Source organism: Ranitomeya variabilis, chromosome 2 (genome assembly GCF_051348905.1).
Source record: "Ranitomeya variabilis isolate aRanVar5 chromosome 2, aRanVar5.hap1, whole genome shotgun sequence".
Taxonomy (NCBI): domain Eukaryota; kingdom Metazoa; phylum Chordata; class Amphibia; order Anura; family Dendrobatidae; genus Ranitomeya; species Ranitomeya variabilis.
This window is the reverse complement of record NC_135233.1, coordinates 1,085,848,848-1,085,869,504: the sequence shown is the minus strand read 5'-3', so window position 1 is coordinate 1,085,869,504 and position 20,657 is coordinate 1,085,848,848.

Here is a 20,657-nt window from a genome sequence, read left to right as displayed (position 1 = left end):
CAGATATACGGTCAGCCAAGTTACCACCTCCCTATGAGCTGGTTTTTGTGTTTGCGGACTTAGCTGGAACTTCTGAGATCCTCTACCACTAGGATCATAACAGGAGGGGTTTGGGTTCCTGCAGAACTGGGCCGACTTCTCAGTGGGCTACAGGCTCTACGCTAGGGACGGGCTGCACCTCAATGGGGAAGGTGCAGTTGTGCTGGGGGAGAAAATGGTTAGAAGGTTGGAGGAGTGTTTAAACTAGGGAATGGGGGGGAGGGTATTCATTTTATAGGAAGGGAAGATAGTGCAGATAGAGACCTGGGCACAAATAAGGAAGTTGGGGGTGGTGGTGGCATGGGGGGTGGGGTTAGAACAGTTAGTAATTTAAGAAAGAATAGAGGTACAGAGAGGAACATCAAGTGCATGTATACTAATGCCAGAAGCCTCGCCAACAAAATGGACGAATTAGAACTAATGTTGTTGGAACATAATTATGACATGGTGGGGATATCTGAAACATGGCTGGATGAGAGCCATGACTGGGCTGTTAACTTGCAGGGCTATAGCCTGTTCAGAAATGACCGTACAGATAAGCGAGGGGGAGGGGTGTGTCTGTTTGTAAAATCGACCTTAAAACCCATCCTGCGTGATAATATAGGTGAATTTAATGAAAATGTAGAGTCCCTGTAGGTGGAGATAAGGGGAGGGGGAAAAATAATAAATTACTGATAGGGGTTTGTTATAAATCTCCAAAAATAATGGAAGCAATGGAGAATATCCTTGTAAAGCAAATAGATGAAGCTGCGACTCAAGGAGAAGTCATTATTATGGGGGACTTCAACTACCCTGAAATAGATTGGGGAACAGAAACCTGCAGTTCCAGTAAAGGTAATCGGTTTTTGACAACTATGAGAGACAATTACCTTTCACAACTGGTTCAGGACCCAACAAGGAGGGGGGCACTGCTAGACCTAATATTAACCAACAGGCCAGACCGCATATCAAATATAAGGGTTGGGGGTCACTTGGGGAATAGTGATCACAAAATAATAAGTTTTCATGTCTCCTTTAATAAGATGTGTAGTAGAGGGGTGACAAGGACACTAAACTTCAGGAGGGCAAATTTCCAACGGATGAGAGAGGATCTTGGTGCAATTAACTGGGACGATATCCTGAGACACAAAAGTACACAAAGAAAATGGGAGACATTTATTAGCATCCTGGATAGGACCTGTGCACAGTATATACCGTATGGGAATAAACATACTAGAAATAGGAGGAAACCAATATGGCTAAATAAAGCTGTAAGGGGCGCAATAAATGACAAAAAGAAAGCATTTAGAGAATTAAAGGAAGTAGGTAGTGAGGAGGCATTAAATAAATACAAAAAATTAAATAAATTATGTAAAAAGCAAATCAAGGCAGCAAAGATTGAGACAGAGAGACTCATTGCTAGAGAAAGCAAAAATAACCCCAAAATGTTCTTTAACTACATAAATAGTAAGAAACTAAAAAATGATAGTGTTGGCCCCCTTAAAAATAGTCTGGGTGAAATGGTGGATGAGGATGAGGAAAAAGCCAATATGCTAAATGACTTTTTTTCATCAGTATTTACAAAAGAAAATCCCATGGCAGCCAATATGACTAGTGATAATAATTCCCAATTTAATGTTACCTGCTTAACCCAGCAGGAAGTACGGAGGCGTCTAAGAATGACAAAAATTGACAAATCTCCGGGCCAGGATGGGATACACCCCCGAGTACTGCAGGAATTAAGTACAGTCATTGATAGACCATTATTTTTAATCTTTAAAGAGTCCATAATAACAGGGTCTGTACCACAGGACTGGCGTATAGCAAATGTGGTGCCAATATTCAAAAAGGGGACAAAAACTGAACTCGGAAATTATAGGCCAGTAAGTTTAACTTCTACTGTGGGTAAAATCCTGGAGGGCATTCTAAGGGATGCTATACTGGGGTATCTGAAGAGGAATAACCTCATGACCCAGTATCAGCACGGGTTTACTAGGGACCGATCATGTCAGACTAATTTGATCAGCTTCTATGAAGAGGTAAGTTCCGGTCTGGACCAAGGGAACCCAGTAGATGTAGTGTATATGGACTTTTCAAAAGCTTTTGATACGGTGCCACACAAAAGGTTGATACATAAAATGAGAATAATGGGGATAGGGGAAAATATGTGCAAGTGGGTTGAGAGTTGGCTCAGGGATAGGAAACAAAGGGTAGTTATTAATGGAGCACACTCGGACTGGGTCACGGTTAGTAGTGGGGTACCACAGGGGTCAGTATTGGGCCCTCTTCTTTTTAACATATTTATTAATGACCTTGTAGGGATCATTCAGAGTAGAATTTCAATATTTGCAGATGACACTAAACTCTGCAGGGTAATCAATACAGGGGAGGACAATTTTATATTACAGGCTGATTTATGTAAGCTAGAAGCTTGGGCTGATAAATGGCAAATGAGCTTTAATAGGGATAAATGTAAGGTCATGCACTTGGGTAGAAGTAATAAGATGTATAACTATGTGCTTAATTCTAAAACTCTGGGCAAAACCGTCAATGAAAAAGACCTGGGTGTATGGGTGGATGACAAACTCATATTCAGTGGCCAGTGTCAGGCAGCTGCTACAAAGGCAAATAAAATAATGGGATGCATTAAAAGAGGCATAGATGCTCATGAGGAGAACATAATTTTACCTCTATACAAGTCACTAGTTCGACCACACTTAGAATACTGTGCACAGTTCTGGTCTCCGGTGTATAAGAAAAACATAGCTGAACTAGAGCGGGTGCAGAGAAGAGCAACCAAGGTTATTAGAGGACTGGGGGGTCTGCAATACCAAGATAGGTTATTACACTTGGGGCTATTTAGTTTGGAAAAACGAAGGCTAAGGGGTGATCTTATGTTAATGTATAAATATATGAGGGGACGGTACAAAGACCTTTCTGCTGATCTTTTTAATCATAGACCTGAGACAGGGACAAGGGGGCATCCTCTACGTCTGGAGGAAAGAAGGTTTAAGCATAATAACAGACGCGGGTTCTTTACTGTAAGAGCAGTGAGACTATGGAACTCTCTGCCATATGATGTTGTAATGAGTGACTCATTGCTTCAATTTAAGAGGGAACTGGATACCTTTCTGGAAAAGTATAATATTACAGGGTATATATATTAGATTCCTTGTTAAGGCGTTGATCCAGGGAACTAGTCTGATTGCCGTATGTGGGGTCGGGAAGGAATTTTTTTCCCCATGATGGAGCTTACTCTTACCACATGGGGTTTTTTTGCCTTCCCCTGGATCAACATGTTAGGGCATGCTAGGCTATGGGTTGAGCTAGATGGACTTAAAGTCTTCCTTCAACCTTAATAACTATGTAACTATGTAACTATGTAACCTGGGTATCTCCTGTATATAATTATATATGTACAGCTGGTATAACCTGGGTATCTCCTGTATATAATTATTAGTGATGAGCGAATATACTCGTTTCTCGAGATTTCCCGAGCACGCTCGGGTGTCCTCCGAGTATTTTTTAGTGCTTGGAGAATTTTCATCGCCTCAGCTGAATGATTTTTAATTACTATGAATTAGACTAGAACTCCATGATGCACTTACTAGTGCTGAGCATTCCGATACCGCAAGTATCGGGTATCGGCCGATACTTGCGGTATCGAAATTCCGATACCGAGATCCGATACTTTTGTGGTATCGGGAATCGGAAGTTCCCAGTGTATGGTTCCCAGGGTCTGAAGGAGAGGAAACTCTCATGTGACCACCACGCGACCAATCACAAGCCGTGACGTAATTCTCAGGTCCTAAATTCCTAATTCTAATTGTCAGACGCTCCCCAGGTCCCCCGCCTTCCAGCGTTGCTCCAAACGCCGGCAAGGAAACCTGTATATTCCGGCAACGCTGGAAGGCGGGGGACCGGGGGAGCGTCTGACAAGCGCAGTGCGCATGCCCAGGAATGCCAGCCCCGCACTGTGCATAATGCATAACACAGTGCAGGGCAGGGATTCAGCAACAGGGTGGCCGCACTGCAAGCACAGGCGCAGAACGGAACCCGGCACCTGCACTAGGACGCCAAATGATCTACAGTTAGGTCCATATATATTTGGACAGAGATAACATTTTTCTAATTTTGATTATAGATTTTACCACAATGAATTTTAGACAAAACAATTCAGATGCAGTTGAAGTTCAGACTTTCAGCTTTCATTTGAGGGTATCCACATTAAAATTGGATGAAGGGTTTAGGAGTTTCAGCTCCTTAACATGTGCCACCCTGTTTTTAAAGGGACCAAAAGTAATTGGACAGATTAAATAATTTTAAATAAAATGCTCATTTTTAGTACTTGGTTGAAAACCCTTTGTTGGTAATGACTGCCTGAAGTCTTGAACTCATGGACATCACCAGACGCTGTGTTTCCTCCTTTTTGATGCTCTGCCAGGCCTTCACTGCGGTGGTTTTCAGTTGCTGTTTGTTTGTGGGCCTTTCTGTCTGAAGTTTAGTCTTTAACAAGTGAAATGCTGCTCAATTGGGTTGAGATCAGGTGACTGACTTGGCCATTCAAGAATATTCCACTTCTTTGCTTTAATAAACTCCTGGGTTGCTTTGGCTTTATGTTTTGGGTCATTGTCCATCTGTAGTATAAAACGACGACCAATCAGTTTGGCTGCATTTGGCTGGATCTGAGCACACAGTATGGCGGCTCTGAATACCCCAGAATTCATTCGGCTGCTTCTGTCCTGTGTCACATCATCAATAAACACTAGTGACCCAGTGCCACTGGCAGCCATGCATGCCCAAGCCATCACACTGCCTCCGCCGTGTTTTACAGATGATGTGGTATGCTTTGGATCATGAGCTGTACCACGCCTTCGCCATACTTTTCTCTTTCCATTATTCTGGTAGAGGTTGATCTTGGTTTCATCTGTCCAAAGAATGTTCTTCCAGAAATGTGCTGGCTTTTTTAGATGTTTTTTAGCAAAGTCCAGTCTAGCCTTTTTATTCTTGATGCTTATGATTGGCTTGCACCGTGCAGTGAACCCTCTGTATTTACTTTCATGCAGTCTTCTCTTTATGGTAGATTTGGATATTGATGCGCCGACCTCCTGGAGAGTGTTGGTCACTTGGTTGGCTGTTGTGAAGGGGTTTCTCTTCACCATGGAGATTATTCTGCGATCATCCACCACTGTTGTCTTCCGTGGGCGCCCAGGTCTTTTTGCATTGATGAGTTCACCAGTGCTTTTTTTCTTTCTCAGGATGTTCCAAACTGTAGATTTTGCCACTCCTAATATTGTAGCAATTTCTCGGATGGTTTTTTTCTGTTTTCGCAGCTTAAGGATGGCTTGTTTCACCTGCATGGAGAGCGCCTTTGACCTCATGTTTACTTCACAGCAAAACCTTCCAAATGCAAGCACCACACCTCAAATCAACTCCAGGCCTTTTATCTGCTTAACTAAGAATGACATAACGAAGGGATTGCCCACACCTGTCCATGAAATAGCCTTGGAGTCAATAGTCCAATTACTTTTGGTCCCTTTAAAAACAGGGTGGCACATGTTAAGGAGCTGAAACTCCTAAACCCTTCATCCAATTTTAATGTGGATAACCTCAAATGGAAGCTGAAAGTCTGAACTTAAACTGCATCTGAATTGTTTTGTTTAAAATTCATTGTGGTAATGTCTGTAACCAAAATTAGAAAAATGTTGTCTCTGTCCAAATATATATGGACCTAACTGTATACGGCTGCGCAAGGCAGAAGACCAGAGCGCAGGCGCAGGATTTCACACAATAACCGCGCTGAGGGGGCGGCGAAAATCAACCCAAGCGATGACTGACGGCAGTTGGGCGCTTCTAAGAGGAGGCTTCAGACCTGCCTCCAGGTACAAAGAGAGGTATTTCAGCTAAACTATAAATACATTTATTGTGGGTATAACAGAAACAAAAACTTTAGAGCCACCTTGTTAGACTGCAGCATTACTGATGCACAAGGTGGCTCTTTTAATTTATAACGGCCGGAGGGGGTGACAGTGGCCCTTTAACATTCACCCCCCATACTACTTTATTTCTTCCTATCTCCTGTAATCCCTCCACCCAGTAAGGAACTAGTCATTTCTCCCTCCATCCTCCCCAGCCACCTCACCTCCTCCACAGAACTGTTCCTCCACATACAATCCTTTTTCTCCAGACACACACGGCCACATCATGACTAGTGTTGAGCATTCCGATGCTGCAAGTATCGGGTATCGGCCGATACTTGCTGTATCGGAATTCCGATACCGGGATTCCGATACTCTTGTGGTATCGGGTATCGGGTATCGCAACAACATTAATGTTAAAATGTGTAAAAGAGAGAATTAAAATAAAAAATATCGCTATACTCACCTCTCCGACGCAGCCGGGACTTCAGCGAGGGAACCGGCAGCGTTGTTTGTTTAAAATTCGCGCTATTACTTGGTTACGTGAATTCCCGGCTTGTGATTGGTCAGGTCGGCCACGTTGCCGGGACGCGGACCAATCACAGCAAGCCGTGATGAAATTACGTCACGGCTTGCTGTGATTGGTCCGCGTCCCGGCAATATGGCCGCCCTGACCAATCACAAGCCGTGACGTCACGGGAGGCTGGACACGCGCCCATTTTAAAATGAGCGCGTCCAGCCTCCCGGCTTGTGATTGGTTGACCGCGGCGCAACCAATCACAAGCCGTGACGTCACGGGAGGCTGGACACGCGCCCATTTTAAAATGAGCGCGTCCAGCCTCCCGGCTTGTGATTGGTTGACCGCGGCGCAACCAATCACAAGCCGTGACGTCACGGGAGGCTGGACACGCGCCCATTTTAAAATGAGCGCGTCCAGCCTCCCGGCTTGTGATTGGTTGACCGCGGCGCAACCAATCACAAGCCGTGACGTCACGGGAGGCTGGACACGCGCCCATTTTAAAATGAGCGCGTGTCCAGCCTCCCGTGACGTCACGGCTTGTGATTGGTCAGGGCGGCCATATTGCCGGGACGCGGACCAATCACAGCAAGCCGTGACGTAATTTCGTCACGGCTTGCTGTGATTGGTCCGCGTCCCGGCAACATGGCCGACCTGACCAATCACAAGCCGGGAATTCACGTAACCAAGTAATAGCGCAAATTTTAAACAAACAACGCTGCCGGTTCCCTCGCTGAAGTCCCGGCTGCGTCGGAGAGGTGAGTATAGCGATATTTTTTATTTTAATTCTTTATTTTACACATTTATATGGTTCCCAGGGCCTGAAGGAGAGTTTCCTCTCCTTCAGACCCTGGGAACCATCAGGGATACCGTCCGATACATGAGTCCCATTGACTTGTATTGGTATCGGGTATCGGTATCGGATTGGATCCGATATTTTGCCGGTATCGGCCGATACTTTCCGATACCGATACTTTCAAGTATCGGACGGTATCGCTCAACACTAATCATGACCTATCCAGCTCCCACACTCTAACGCTCTGTCTGCTATCCCCTATTCCTGGCCCTCCTCAACACATCCCCACACTCACTTCTAATCCCCTGCCATGATCCTCTACACGTTTTTGCAACCATGATAACCTCATAATAACCATTCATCCAGCCCCCACTCCCCCGGTCCCCCTACCTGGAGCACTATGGAACGCACGCTCTGTCTGCAATAAACTGTCATTTATCCATGACCTCTTTATCAATAACAAACTCTCCTTCCTTGGCATCACTGAAACCTGGCTCACCCACCCTTTGACTCAGCCTCTCCAGCTGCGCTTTCCTATGGTGGATTCCACCTCTCTCACACCCCTCACCTCAGCAACAAACATGGTGGAGGAGTTGGCTTGCTCCTGTCAGATTCCTGCTCCTTTACCCCAATTCCACTACCACCCTCTGCTACTCTTCCCTCATTTGAGCTGCACTCCGTCCATATCTACTCCCCCTCCAACCTCCAACTGACTGTCATCTACCGCCCCCCAGAACTAGCTATCTCCACCTTTCCTGACCACTTCACCACCTGGCTTCTTAATTTCCTCTCAGCCGACATCCCCACTATCATCATGGGTGACTTCAATATCCCCATTGACACTTCCACCTCAGCCGCCTCTAAACTCTTATCGCTCACTGCCTCCTTTGGTCTCACTCAATGGTCATCCGCAGCCACCCATAAGGATGGCCACACACTGGACCTCATCTTCACCCTCCTCTGTTCCCTTACTAATCTCACTAACTCACCCCTCCCCCTGTCTGACCTCAACCTACTGACATTTTCTTCCCTCTCCTCTCCTAGTTCGCACTCCACAAACTCACTCACCCTCGCAGAAATCTCAAACACCTCAATTTACAATCTCTCTCTGAGTCCCCTCTCCCTCTTACAGACATAGCTTCCTTCCATTACAAAGATGCTGCTGCCACTTTTTATAACACCACAATAACAGCTACACTTGATTTGGCCGCCCCCCTCACGCATAGGAAAACTCGTACAATCAACAGGCAGCCGTGGCTGACTAGCCTGACCAAAGAACTGAGACGGGCTTCCAGGGTCGCCGAGCAGAGATGGAAGAGATCTCGTTCTGCCGAGCACTACACTGCATACAAGCAGTCCCTCGCCTGCTTCAAGTCCATGCTCACTGCAGCAAAACAAACCTACTTCTCATCTCTCATGTCCTCCCTGACTCACAACCCCAAACAGCTCTTCAACACTTTTAATTCTGTACTCCATCCCCCAGCACCTCCTCCCTCTCCTCTCATTTCTGCTGAAGACTTTGCCTCTTTCTTTAAGCAGAAGATCAATAACATCAGACAAAGCTTTGGCCCGCAGCCCTCAATGCCCCTCCTTTTGACTTCTCAGCCCTGTTCCAAAGCCAGCTTCTCCACCATGACAGACAATCAGCTCTCCATCCTTCTGTCAAGATTACATCTCACCACTTGCACGCTTGACCCGCTCCCGTCCCACCTCATCCCTAACCTCGCAAAAGTCTTCATCCCAACCCTAACACAACTCTTCAACCTCTCACTTACAAACGGTGTCTTCCCCTCATCCTTCAAACATGCATCAATCACATCAAAAAACCCTCCCTCGACTCATCCTCTGTGTCCTGCTATCGCCCGATATCCCTTCTTCCCTATGCCTCAAAACTACTGGAATAGCATGTCCATCTTGAACTGTCCTCCCACCTCTCCTCCTGCTCCCTCTTTGACCAGTTAGAATCTGACTTCCGATCTCATCACTCAACTGAAACTGCCCTAACTAAAGTAACCAACGACCTACTAACCGCCAAGAGCAAGCGACACTACTCTGTCCTCCTCATGGACCTGTCTTCTGCCTTCGACACTGTGGACCACTCCCTTCTGCTACAAATTCTCTCATCTCTTGGCATCACAGAGTTGGCCCTATCCTGGATCTCATCATATCTAACAGACAGGACATTCAGTGTCTCCCGCTCCCACACCACCTCCTCATCTCGCCCTCTGTCTGTCGGTGTTCCCCAAGGCTCAGTTCTAGGACCCCTACTCTTCTTCATCTACACCTTCGGCCTGGGACAGCTCATAGAATCCTATGGTCTACAATATCATCTCTATGCTGATGACACGCAGATCTACCTATCTGGACCTGACCTCACTACCTTACTGACCAAAATCCCACAATGTTTGCCTGCTATTTCATCTTTCTTTTCTGCTCGCTTTCTAAAACTGAACAACTGAATATGGACAAAACAGAATTCATCATCTTTCCCCCTCCTCACTCTGCCCCTCCACCCGACCTATCCATCAATGTTAATGGCTGCTCACTTTCCCCGTCCCGCACGCTCGCTGCCTCGGGGTGATCCTTGACTCTACCCTCTCTTTCAAGCCACATATCCAAGCCCTTGCCTCCTTTTGCCGATTCCAACTCAAAAACATTTCCCGGATCTGTGCATTCCTTGTCCATGAAACCACAAAAACACTAGAACATGCCCTTATCATTTCCCACCTCGACTACTGCAACCTACTACTCCTTGGCCTCCCCTCTAGCACTCTGGCACCACTCCAATCCATCCTAAACTCTGCTGCCCGATTAATCCACCTCTCTCCCCATTATTCCCCAGCCTCTCCTCTCTGTCAGGCCCTTCATTGGCTTCCTATTGCCCAGAGCCTACAGTTCAATACACTAACAATGACATACAAAGCAATTCACAACCTGTCTCCTCCATACATCTGTGACATGGTCTCCCGTACCTACCTACACGCAACCTTCGATCGTTTCATGATCTCCTTCTCTACTCCTCTCTCATCTCTTCCTCCCACAACCGCATCCAAGACCTCTCCCTCTCTTCCCCTATACTCTGGAACTCTCTACCCCAACACATCAGGCTATCGCTTACCATGGAAACCTTCAAAAGGAACCTGAAGACCCATCTCTTCCGACAAAACTACAACCTGCAGTGATCCTCAGTCTACTGAACCTCTGCATGGCCAGCTCTACCCTCTCCTAGTGTATTATCACCCATCCCCTGTAGACTGTGAGCCCTCGCGGGCAGCATCCTCTCTCCTCCTGTACTTGTGTGTGCCTTGTTTTACTCATGTTTATTGTACTTGTCTAAATTTGCCTCGTTCACATGTAAAGTGCCATGGAATAAATGGCGCTATAAAAATGTATAATATTATTATTATTATTATGTACAGCTGGTATAACCTGGGTATCTCCTGTATATAATTATATAGGTACAGCTGGTATAACCTGGGTATCTCCTGTATATAATTATATATGTACAGATGGTATAACCTGGGCATCTCCTCTATATGATTATATATGTATAGCTGGTATAACCTGGGCATCTCCTGTATTTAATTATACAGTATATGTACAGCTGGTATAACTTGGGCATCTTCTGTATATAATTATATATGTACAGATGGTATAACCTGGGTATCTTCTGTATATAATTATATATGTACAGCTGATATAACCTGGGCATCTCCTGTATATAATTATTTATGTACAGCTTCTATAACCTGGGCATCTCCTGTATATAATTATATACAGTCATATGAAAAAGTTTGGGCACCCCTATTAATCTTAAGCTTAATGTTTTATAAAAATTGTTTTTTTTGCAACAGCTATTTCAGTTTCATATATCTAATAACTGTTGGACACAGTAATGTTTCTGCCTTGAAATGAGGTTTATTGTACTAACAGAAAATGTGCAATCTGCATTCAAACAAAAGTTGACAGGTGCATAAGTATGGGCACCCTTATCATTTTCTTGTTTTAAATACTCCTACCTACTTTTTACTGACTTACTAAAGCACTTTTTTTGGTTTTGTAACCTCATTGAGCTTTGAACGTCATAGCCAGGTGTATGCAATCATGAGAAAAGCTACTTAAAGTGGCCACTTGCAAGTTGTTCTTCTGTTTGAATCTCCTCTGAAGAGTGGCATCATGGGCTCCTCAAAACAAATGTGAAATGATCTGAAAAGAAAGATTATTCAATATAGTTGTTCAGGGGAAGGATACAAAAAGCTGTCTCAGAGATTTAACCTGTCAATTTCCACTGTGAGGAACATAGTAAGGAAATGGAAGAACACAGGTACAGTTCTTGTTAAGGCCAGAAGTGGCAGGCCAAGAAAAACATCAGAAAGGCAGAGAAGAAGAATGGTGAGATCAGTCAAGGACAATCCTCAGACCATCTCCAGAGAGCTGCAGCATCAACTTGCTGCAGATGGTGTCACTGTGCATCGGTCAGCTATCATACAACGCACTGTGTTTTTTTGCCGCCATGCATAACGCCTTTTTGTATGACCAAACAACTCAATCTTGGTTTCATCAGTCCACAGGACCTTCTTCCAAAAAGAAATTGGCTTCTCCAAATGTGCTTTTGCATACCTCAGCCGACTCTGTTTGTGGCGTGCTTGCAGAAACGGCTTCTTTTGCATCACTCTCCCATACAGCTTCTCCTTGTGCAAAGTGCGTTGTATAGTTGACCGATGCACAGTGACACCATCTGCAGCAAGTTGATGCTGTAGCTCTCTGGAGGTGGTCTGAGGATTGTCCTTGACTGATCTAACCATTCTTCTTCTCTGCCTTTCTGATGTTTTTCTTGGCCTGCCACTTCTGGCCTTAACAAGAACTGTACCTGTGTTCTTCCATTTCCTTACTATGTTCCTCACAGTGGAAATTGACAGGTTAAATCTCTGAGACAGCTTTTTGTATCCTTCCCCTGAACAACTATGTTGAATAATCTTTGTTTTCAGATCATTTGACAGTTGTTTTGAGGAGCCCATGATGCCACTCTTCAGAGGAGATTCAAACAGGAGAACAACTTGCAAGTGGCCACTTTAAGTAGCTTTTCTCATGATTGCATACACCTGGCTATGAAGTTCAAAGCTCAATGAGGTTACAAAACCAAAAAAAAGGGCTTTAGTAAGTCAGTAAAAAGTAGGTAGGAATATTTAAAACAAGAAAATGATGAGGGTGCCCATACTTATGCACCTGTCAAATTTTGTTTGAATGCAGATTGCACATTTTCTGTTAGTACAATAAACCTCATTTCAAGGCAGAAACATTACTGTGTCCAACAGTTATTAGATATATGAAGCTGAAATAGCTGTTGCAAAAAAAACAATTTTTATAAAACATTAAGCTTAAGATTAATAGGGGTGCCCACACTTTTTCATATGACTGTATGTACAGCTGGTATAACCTGGGTATCTCCTGTATATAATTAGATATGTACAGCTGGTATAACCTGGGTATCTCCTGTATATAATTAGGTATGTACAGCTGGTATAACCTGGGCATCTCCTGTATATAATTATATATGTATAGCTGGTATAACCTGGGCATCTTCTGTATATAATTATATATGTACAGATGGTATAACCTGGGCATCTTCTGTATATAATTATATATGTACAGTTGGTATAACCTGGGTATCTCCTGTATATAATTAGATATGTACAGCTGGTATAACCTGGGCATCTCCTGCATATACACTGTAATTATATATGTACAGCTGGTGTAACCGGGGCATCTCCTGTATATAATTAGATATGTATAGCTGGTATAACCTGGGTATCTCCTGTCTATAATTATATGTGTACAGCTGGTATAACCTGGGCATCTCCTGTATATAATTATATATGTACAGCTGGTATAACCTGGGTATCTCCTGTATATAATTATATATGTACAGCTGGTATAACCTGGGCATCTCCTGTATATAATTATATATGTACAGCTGGTATAACCCGGGCATCTCCTGCATATAATTATATATGTACAGCTGGTATAACCTGGGTATCTCCTGTATATAATTGTTTATGTACAGCTGGTAATTTGTAAATGTTAAACCTTTTATCTCTAAGGTCTAATCCCATAAACCCATGAGTATGTACACTTGGTCTTATCACTCCCTGTTTACCTGGATGGCGGCCAGATTCTTCTCGGAATGGTATATTGCTTTTTTATGTCCTGAGATATAAGTCACACTTATGTAATAATCTTTACCTTTCCCTGTGATCTGGGTTTACCTATGTCTATTTATTCCTCTCTCAGTTATGACGTTGCACTTTGCAATCTATACAAAGGTGTTGGTGTTCAGCATTGGACATGGGGTTAGATCAGATCAATAACCTTTAAAATTAGATGTAATCTGTTTTATATGACCCCTTCAACCCTCTCAGGACCCTCCTCTGTAACAGAGAGTGGAGCTGCTCCCGAACTGCCGAAATCAAGCCATCTATATTGGCAAGATGAACTAAATCCAGGGCCGCCATCAGGGCATTACGGCCGAGACTGGCGTATGGGGCCCGGTGGGCAGAGGGGGCCCGCATCTCATCTGCCCATCGGGCCCGGGCCCCAGCGGCAGGCTTCAGACAGTACACTGAACCTGCGTCTGAGACGCAGGTTCTGTGTCCTCTGTTGCTTGCGGGCCCGCAAGGCAACAGTTAAAGCCGCCAGCCAATCGGAGGCTGGCAGCGACGTCAGCGCGCACGAACGTCATTCGCCAGCGACTCCGCGCTGAAATGCCTGCGATGGACGTCGGCGCTGGAGCCCGGCCAGGTAAGGAGAAAGGTTGTTTTTTTTACTGAATGCGGCAAGCCCGGGGCATGATAAAGACAAGAGGGCAGGATGGGAGACACAGGGGCTTGATGGAGACACGGGGGCAGGAATGTGAAATGGGGCAGGAATGAAAACACAGGGAGCAGGAATGTGAGACACGGGGCAGGAATGGGAGACACGGGGCAAGAATGAAAATACAGGGCAGGAATGTGAGACACGGGGCAGGAATGCAAACACGGGGCAGAATGTGTGACACAGGGGGTAGAATGTGTGATACAGGAGGTAGATATGTGTGACACGGGGGCAGGATGGAGACAAATGGGGCAGGAATATAGGGCAGGATGGAGACAGATGGGGCAGGATGGAGACATGGGGCAGGATGGAGACATGGGGCAGGATGGAGACACAGGGCAGGATGGAGACAAATGGGGCAGGAATATAGGGCAGGATGGAGACAGATGGGGCAGGATGGAGACAGATATGGCAGGAATATGGGGCAGGATGGAGACAGATGGGGCAGGGATATGGGGCAGGATGAAGATATGGGGCAGGATGGAGACATGGGGCAGGATGGAGACACAGGGCAGGATGGAGACAAATGGGGCAGGAATATAGGGCAGGATGGAGACAGATGGGGCAGGATCGAGACAGATGGGGCAGGATGGATACGATAGAGACAGATGGGGCAGCAGGATCATGGGACAGATGGGTCAGGATCATGGGACAGATAGGGCAGGATCATGGGACAGATGGGGAGAACATACGGCTGGAGCCAGGAATGAGATACACAGGGCAGGATGGGGGATATTATTACCATAGGGGCTAATTAAGGGATATTATTACTGCAGTGGTGTATTTATTTTATTTTTTGAGGATACTGTTTTAAAGGGGGGACGGTCCTGTTACTGTGTAGTGTGATACTATGTCACCTTTTTTTCTTCATCTGGTGTAGTGTAGAAGTTGTGGAAAAAATTAAGCAATGTGTTCTGCAAGAGGAGCTCTAGATAACTGTGTTATTTCCTGCAGAGACAAGTCCTGGCTGGAAGATGTGATGGCGGTCTATGCTGGATGAAGATGAAAAGTGTGTTACCTGTACACGGACACTACATACTAACTTTGAAACTGAACCTGTCAAAAACTGAACTCCTCGTGTTCTCTTCCTCTACAAACCTACCTTTGCCCGACATTGCCATCTCCGTGTGCGGTTCCACCATTACTCCAAAGCAACATGCCCGCTGCCTTGGAGTCATCCTTGATTCCGAGCTTTCATTCACCCCCCACATCCGATCACTGGCTCGCTCTTCTTATCTGCATCTCAAAAACATTTCCAGAATTCGCCCTTTTCTTACTTTCGACTCTGCAAAAACTCTTACTGTCTCACTTATTCATTCTCGTCTGGACTATTGTAACTCTCTACTAATTGGCCTACCTTTTACCAGACTCTCCCCGCTCCAATCTGTCCTGAATGCTGCTGCCAGGATCATATTCCTCGCCAACCGTTACACCGATGCCTCTACCTTGTGCCAGTCATTACACTGGCTACCCATCCAATCCAGAATCCAGTACAAAACTACTACCCTCATCCACAAAGCACTCCATGGCTCAGCACCACCCTACATCTCCTCTCTGGTCTCAGTCTACCAACCTACCCGTGCCCTCCGCTCTGCTAATGACCTCAGGTTAGCATCCTCAATAATCAGAACCTCCCACTCCCGTCTCCAAGACTTTACACGTGCGGCGCCGATTCTTTGGAATGCACTACCTAGGTTAATACAATTAATCCCCAATCCCCACAGTTTTAAGTGTGCACTAAAAACTCATTTGTTCAGATTGGCCTACCGCCTCAACACATTAACCTAATTATCCCTGTGTGGCCTATTAATAAAAAACAACAACATAATCACGTTCCTCCATCATGTTCTCATACACTTTATGCAGTTAATAGCCTCTGTGTCTGTACTGCTACATACTTAGGCAGTTAACTGGTTCATGCAGCTTTACATGAACACCCGAGCCTTACACTATGGCTGGTCCAAATAACTAAAGAAATTGTTACCATCCACCTCTCGTGTCTCCCCTTTTCCTCATAGTTTGTAAGCTTGCGAGCAGGGCCCTCATTCCTCCTGGTATCTGTTTTGAACTGTGATTTCTGCTATGCTGTAATGTCTGTTGTCTGTATAAGTCCCCTCTATAAGTTGTAAAGCGCTGCGGAATATGTTGGCGCTATATAAATAAAATTATTATTATTATTATTATTATTACTAAGTACAGATCTCCTGTGTATAATGGCACATATGGTGATATTAGTATTGTTTTTTTTTTATTAATGATCAGTATTGCAGTATTCAGTCACTATGTGGTGGTAATATGTGGTCTGGTCATGGTGCGGTGGTATTTGTCCCTTGTATGTGCTATTATTCGGTCACTGTGGTGGTAATATGGTGTCTGGTTATGGTGTGGTGGTATTTGTCCCTTGTATGTGATATTATTGGTCATTTTAAAAATTGAAAAATAAATAAAAATATACCTAAATTGTATTGCATATTTTAACAAATTTTTAATAGGTTACAGTAGCGTAGGGCCTGGCCAAAACGTCGTGGTGGCAGATTAGAAAAATCTTTTGGCCAAAACAAAAGCTGCTGTTATATGTGGGATCTGGTGATGGGAACTGTTAATGTGTGATAGGTGAGAAGTGGAGTTTTTCCAAGAGAGAGCCGTGGGACTGTGGACAGTTCGAGGGGTGGAGGCAGAGCTGGGGTGGAGCCTGGGCGGAGTCTCAAGGGGGCCCCGAACATTTTGCCAGTATGGGGCCCTGAAATTCCTAGTGGCAGCCCTGACTAAATCCACAGTGATCACCCGGTCTTTACAGCTGCTTCAGTGAGTGTAGAAAGGGTTGTCTCCGATTGGGCAATCCCATTAACAAGATACTGTATGTTGTGTAAAGGGAGTCTGTCAATAAGATCAATCCTCTCACATTCCCACAATATGAGCACACAGATTTTTAAAATGTAAATCCGCCAACACATTTCCACCTTCAGTCTGTTGCTGCTTTCCCAAATGATTAGCACTTTTACTTTTATGCTAATGGCGGTTAAGTGCTCTGGGTGTGACCGAGCACTTAAAGTGTAACTGTCGTTGTTCCTTCCTCATCTTCTGCCTCTCCTTTTTATAGAATCTTACAAGCACTAGCTGTCGTCTCCTATCTCAGTAATGGGAAACTCTGTGTTCACTGAATCCTGGTATATGTCCTCCTGCCTGCGCTGTTGACGTCAGCTGCTGGCCTATGATTAGCCGGCAGCGTATATTGCGTTGCACAGACCCTGCAACCCATGGATATAATTAGAGATGGGCAAATATTTCATTGCTCGATTTGGATTACGATCTCCAAATTTCAAGACCCAAAAATCTAACCTGCTCCCGTCAAGATCCAAAGCTCAGACTGTGTCAGTCAAGGTCAGAATCTCCACCCAACGCCGGTCAAGATCTAGAGCCCAGGCTGTGCCAGAATCTTTGCCCTATGCTGGTCAAGATCTAGGGCCCAGGTGATGCCCATCGAGAGTCGATTCCCAGCCCTCTCTCCCTCATGCCTAGGAAATACTCGCCGTTGGTCAAGCATCAAAGATTCGCAAGGATAAGTCAACCAGAGGTGGTGGCCTGAGGTTACAGAATGCTGACATGAGTGAGCCGTGCCGTCACTTCCAGCAATAACGTACGGCACAGGAATTGTCCTGAGTTAAGACAAAAGGTGGGATGAGGGCCAGTGGGAACACAAGAAGCTCAACATTCCTTTATAGACTTTGTTAGAAGGACTTACGGCCTAGAGGGAAAACCTGGTGACCACCACTAGGGTCAGTGCTGCAGAAAGAGCTAACGTAATAGCAAACCAGGAACGGGTGTATCACCCTTGTAGGAAAGACACAAGTATAATCCCTGGGAAACTTCCGTTATTCATGTTGTATTCTAAAATCCATTGTATGTTTACCATGTTATGGTTTCCTGCTGTTAGCGCTGCTTCATATTATTAATTGGTACCCGACCTCTGTAAATTCTCACCATATTGGAAGGAAATAAATAGTTCAATGAGTGCTCACGCCTCGTGCCTTCTTTCTGATGCATTCGGTCACCTGCTTACATGTAGTAGTCGGCAGGATACAACACCCAAGCACAGACTTGGCAGATCTGTCAGTGCCATGTTTTTTTTATGGCTTTCACTAAATGGGGGTTATCTAATTTGACAATTTTATAGGTCTGGTCAGTGCGAACGCGGCGATACTGAATATGTATATATTTTTTTGTTTTCTTTATTTTTACATAAATATACACTTGAGAGAAAAAGTATTTGCCCCCTTCCTGATTTCCTGCTCTTTTGCATGTTTCTCACGCTTAAATGTTTCAGATCAACAAACAAATGTAAATATTAGACAAAGATAACACAAGTAGTGTTGAGCATTCCGATACCGCAAGTATCGGGTATCGGCCGATACTTGCGGTATCGGAATTCCGATACCGAGATCCGATACTTTTGTGGTATCGGGAATCGGAATCGGAAGTTCCCAGTGTATGGTTCCCAGGGTCTGAAGGAGAGGAAACTCTCCTTCAGGCCCTGGGATCCATATCCATGTAAAAAATAAAGAATTAAAATAAAAAATATTGATATACTCACCTCTCCGGCGGCCCCTGGACATCACCGCTGGTAACCGGCAGCCTGCTTTGCTTAAAATGAGCGCGTTCAGCACCTTCCATGACGTCACGGCTTCTGATTGGTCGCGTGCCGCTCATGTGACCGCCACGCGACCAATCACAAGCCGTGACGTAATTCTCAGGTCCTAAATTCCTAGAATTAGGAATTTAGGACCTGAGAATTACGTCACGGCTTGTGATTGGTCGTGTGGCGGTCACATGGGTGGCCGCGACCAATCACAAGCCGTGACGTCATCTAAGGCCCTGAACGCGCTCATTCTTAGGAAGGAAGGCTGCCGGAAAGAAGCCGAGGGTGAGTATATTCCTGTTAGGTATATACTCACCCTCGGACGCGACCTGCTTCTTTCCGGCAGCCTTCCTTCTTAAGAATGAGTGCGTGAAGGGCCTTAGATGACGTCACGGCTTGTGATTGGTCGCGGCCGCCCATGTGACCGCTCACGCGACCAATCACAAGCCGTGACGTAATTCTCAGGTCCTAAATTCCTAGAATGAGGAATTTAGGACCTGAGAATTACGTCACGGCTTGTGATTGGTCGCATGGCGGTCACATGAGCGGCACGCGACCAATCAGAAGCCGTGACGTCATGGAAGGCCGTAAACGCGCTCATTTTAAGCAAAGAAGGCTGCCGGTTACCAGCGGCGATGTCCAGGGGCCTCCGGAGAGGTGAGTATATCAATATTTTTTATTTTAATTCTTTATTTTACACAGTAATATGGATCCCAGGGCCTGAAGGAGAGTTTCCACCCCTTCAGACCCTGGGAACCATCAGGATACCTTCCGATACTTGGTGTCCCATTGACTTGTATTGGTATTGGGTATCGGTATCGGCGATATCCGATACTTTTCGGGTATCGGCCGATACTATCCGATATCGATACTTTCAAGTATCGGACGGTATCGCTCAACAGTAAACACAAGTAATCACAAAATGCAGTTTATAAATGAAGGTCTTTATTATTAAGGGAAAAAGAAATCCAAACCTACAGGGCCCTGTGTAAAAAAGTGATTGCTCCTAACCCTAATAACTCTTTGGGCTAGATTTATGTACCAAATATTAAGTTCTATTGTATCAAATACTTATTTCATGCAATGGAATGAAATACTTTTTCTCACCTCTGTACCTATTTATGGATAAAATATTGTTTTCATTTTTTAAATTTATTTTGTGATATTTTTTAAAATGTTTACAATTTTTTTACTTTTTTACTTTGTTCTTCTATGGGACTTTAACTGTTATTAGTCTGATCGCCGGTGTAATGCATTGCAATGCCTGTCAGTATTACACTGACAGAAGCCTGTTAGACCATGCTCCTGGCATGGTCTAACAGACTCACCATAGCTGGCTGACCCATAGGTCATCATGATGACTTTGGGTTACAATGATAGTGATCGGGCCTTTTCGATGAAGTCGCAGGGGGTACCTGCTGTGGTCCCTGCCTATCTGTCCCACTGCACCAACCCCACTACACTGCACCAATTCTGGTGATTTGCTGGGCTCTTCCCACTTGCCCTGATGCTGTGGCAAGTGGGGTAATATTTGTGGGGTTGATGTCAGCTGTTCTATGGCTGCTGAAATTAAGCCCACAGGTTAGTAATAGAGAGAAGTCTATAATACTCTCCCGTTACTAACCCCATAGTTAGATTGCAAAATAGATACAGCGAGAATAAAATCCTTTAATTAAGATAATGGCACAGACTACTTTATTTGAAATAAAAATAAAAAAGCACAGCTATACTCACCCTTACACCTAATCCATTGAAGCCCATGTCACCTGTAAAAAACAGAAAATAATTAACAACCATAATACTCATTTTTACGCCTAATCCACCAATGCCCGTGTCCCCTGGAAGAGAAGAAAAGAATAAACAACCATATACCTCATCTGTCTGAGCTGAAGATAATTTATA